A 3,981-nucleotide genomic window follows, 5' to 3' on the forward strand; every position below is an offset into this window, starting at 1 on the left:
CAGCCACATTACAGGACCTAGTCTGAGGTGGGACCTGTGAAACAATGTCACATCTTTAAGTCAGACTTGCATCTTTTGCCCGAAGGCGGGTTCTTTGTAAGCTTACTCCTTCATGATAGTGAATCCAGGGATAAAACTGAACAATCTCTTAATGAAAAAGAATGAGCAATTGGTTATAAATATGCGTTTGCCACAATAACAGCTGCAAGCCAGTAGCTTTGCAGAATTAGCTTTGGTTAACAACATTTAATAATAAATATTACAGAGCGGTCTTTTGGAGATGTTATCAAAATTTTAAAAGGTAGTTTGTAATATTGTATCTTCAAAATTCGAGATATGCACTCACGCCTAATTACCTTAGCCTCGAACTAACCTATTACGTCCAACATTACATATTTCTCGAAATAAAATATCTGATACTTTCTCCAACCATGACGCTTGGTTCATCGAACTTTTTTTCTTATGTTTTCGTTACAATAAATTTATATGAGCGTTTCGCACTTTATGGTTTTGAGGTTGAATTGGAATTACAGCAAGAAGTTTGGTCAGTGTTGTGCTCAATCTAAGTTTCCATTGACTGCAGGAGGCTGGTGTTCTTTTGGAGTGAAATCCGTGAGAAGGATTCACTTCCGCATAGTGTGCGCTGACCACGTGCTCCGGCCTCTGCCTGGCTCTGTTAAACAATAACCAGGTCTATTTGCCATTCCCCGCAGACAAACACACAACGGACTTGCTACTGTAAACACGGATGGAAGGGCAGGAGTCCAGCCTCCAGTAGAAACCCACTTCGAGGCTCGTTAGAAACTAGCAGAAGCAAGACTACTCCAGCAACTATCATGTTAGAGAGGTGCACCTGCGAACACTTAAATTAGCAGCTCTCAAGCACTCGGCAGGTTTGTTTGTTTTAAAAGAATTTGATTGCAACCGCCCAGGTCACCATGGGATTTCCCATAGAAACAGCGCCACGCCTTCAGAGCAAGTCTGTGTACAGTAGCTATTGCAACACAGCTCAATGTGTGAACCTCATAGAATGAACCATCAGTAAAATAGGCTTGAAATATCCATTACATTGGTTTATTGACATTTTACAATTTCTAACTCCTGGTAAGAACGGAACTTGTGTTTGCTAAGGATTCTTAATTCATTCTTTTGAGATAAAAGGTGATTGGTGCAAATAATGATTAACCAGTCTAGACTTGACAGGTCTTTAGTAAAACAAGCGGTGAAACGGTTTCTGTTTGAAGCCATTTCAAATTCACGTTAACTAGACTGTGTGGGACAAGAGTTACAGTGACCAGCGCAATGGGGAAGCTTCATTTAAAGTATAATTGATGTGATAATGCAATGGTTGTCCTGCGCTTCTGGGTAAATCTTTCAATTAATTCTGTCACCTCACCAGAATGCAGAATGGCAACATAACAAGCACTTGGTTTTCTGATTAACCCCGTATTACTGGAATTATAAAGCAGCGGGAGCATGCGGAAGCTTGGGGGGGGGGATCTATTACTTGTCTATTAGACTGTCGATGTATTTATTATTCCACCTCGTGTGCGTGCTTCATTGAAAATTAATCGCAGAGACTAAATCCTCTAGCCGAAAGTGAGAGTCTCAATGTCGAATGACTTTTCAGTGAAAAACCTTCCAAAAAGTTGCCGCCGGTGCAGTAAATTTATTTCCGGTCCTAGAGGCAAGGACCAAAGATTTGTTGGTTATATTTTACTATCGATTTAATTCCGTCCTGTCAGAGGCAGGCCCTGGTTTGATGTTCGTGTTATTTTAGATGGACAAAAATCAATTGTTCTCGTGTCATACAAAATGCAGACTTCTTTCCTCTCTCTGGTAAGTTACAATAGAGCAATAAAGGCAATAAATGAAGTGTAGTTGATGCTATCCAATGAGCATTTAGAACATCTTTAACATGTTAAAGAAAACTACCCAGGGTTGCGGACATAAATATGAACATGGGATTATCTCCTGAGGAATTAAAATCATTTATTTTCCTTGATTTCTGAAAATAAGCCCTTTTTCCCCATTCCTGGCCTGTTAACACAACACTGCAAAGTCATAGCTAGTCTAATAACTTTCCAGCTTCTAAGTGGCTTTCTACAAAAAGTCTCATTTTATGGATTTTTCTAATTTGCCCACCAGTGTCTATGTGTGGGAGTTGGTTAGTTAGAGTCTGAGGCAGAATGAGAACAACGGTGCTACTTGAATCCTGTAATAACTATAGTACTTCCTAAAGGTTTGCCTGCTTGTCTGACCTTGTACCTGCAGAGTGGGGCCTACAAACTTTGGATAACCCAATGGAGAGAGTTATCTTTTCACCCTTTGGACAATGCCTAATTAAGACTTAATTATGATATCTATTTGTTAATTGTTGAATCTTCAGGTAGCAAATTTCAAAGTGTCAAAATATTAAAATGAGATACTTATTCAAAACTTGTTTTTCTAACTTGGAGTCCAAACTCTCTTATATAGGCTCCAGCATCTGGTAGGAAGTGCCATATTTTGCTCGTTTCTTCTTTGGCAAAGACTTAATCAGTGTTTACATCTCTACCTCACTTTTCCATTGATTATGCAGTACAATGGTGGGAAATCATATTACATTTTGCACTTGATCTCAGCTATTCTTCTCAAAGTAACTCAATTTACAACACATTGTCTGTGAAGAATTCTTGATTTCCAATCTCTGTTTTTAGCCATCCTCTGCTGTCAGTCCCAATGGGATCCAAGCCATTCAGTGAAAAAAAAGCCCAAGTCATCTTTGTTTTTGGATAGTTTAATTGTTTAGCTCTAGAGCATCTTCCATACATCAGTCCTACCTGTTTTCACCTTAATATCAATTTCTAATATTTTCTATTCAACCTGTTCAGAGATATTATTACACACCTCTAATTAGGTGGGACTTGTACCGAATCTCCTTGCTCAGCCTTAGCATCAATTAGTTGAATCAATTAAACCCAGTCACCAACTACTTGCTATATTAACTCAAATCACAATATACTGACAGCATGCTGGCTACTATACATAGGTACAGAATATGAATGCTTCTTACAAAGTGTCTTTCAGTAGAGAGTTGGAGCAGGAAGAATCGATGAGTTTGCTTGCTCACTCTGTTTTGAATGCAAGATGGTTATGTCACTGTTTATATGGACTACAATATTCAGGCTTCCCTCATCTTTCCTAAAGGTAACAGCAAATTTTTTTCCCAAATTTTAGGATTCAATTCCCTGCATATATTTTTGAATTTTTGTTGTGTTCTTCCTACTTGTGCCTTACAGACTTTTCCAACTGAAGAGATGTTCAGTGGGGTATTTCATCAATGCAGCAAGGGTCTTTAACAATACTTGATGGTATCCAATGAGTGATGAGATAAACCTTATTTTAATGTTACAATCTGTTTTTCAGTTTTATTACAATGAATTGTATTCATTTTGCGGGTGAAGTTGACAATAAAAATTAATATTGTCCAGAATGTATTATTCCATCATTCTTTGAATCGTAAATTATTCACTTTACCAAGTAGAGAAGTGAAAATCTTTTACATTTGTATTTTAACTTTTTTTAAGAAAAAGCATGAATAATTCTTGATCTACTTGAAGCCCAACTTTCCCAAGTTTAATCCTACATGAAATATGCATGCAAAGTACAGTATATTTTTCAGATTAACCATATAATTGTATACATTGCAACTGTTTTTATAAATAATAAAGAGCAGACCAATTTAACACTTTTCCAATTTTATTACAGTTTCATCATACAAGATGCAACACATTGGAATACACAAAGCATTTTTTAAGTAGAACTATCACTTTATAAGTATGATTGTGTCCTTGGCTAGCCATCATAATATGTCACCATGCTCACCTGTTGTGATGTTTGCAGTACATTATTAGCTCTTTAGTACAATGCATTTAAAACAGATTTTTAAACCAAATATTCTTACCAGATAGAGCTGCCTTACAGCTCAGAGATTATTGT

This window comes from Chiloscyllium punctatum, chromosome 26 (genome assembly GCF_047496795.1).
Source record: "Chiloscyllium punctatum isolate Juve2018m chromosome 26, sChiPun1.3, whole genome shotgun sequence".
Taxonomy (NCBI): Eukaryota; Metazoa; Chordata; class Chondrichthyes; order Orectolobiformes; family Hemiscylliidae; genus Chiloscyllium; species Chiloscyllium punctatum.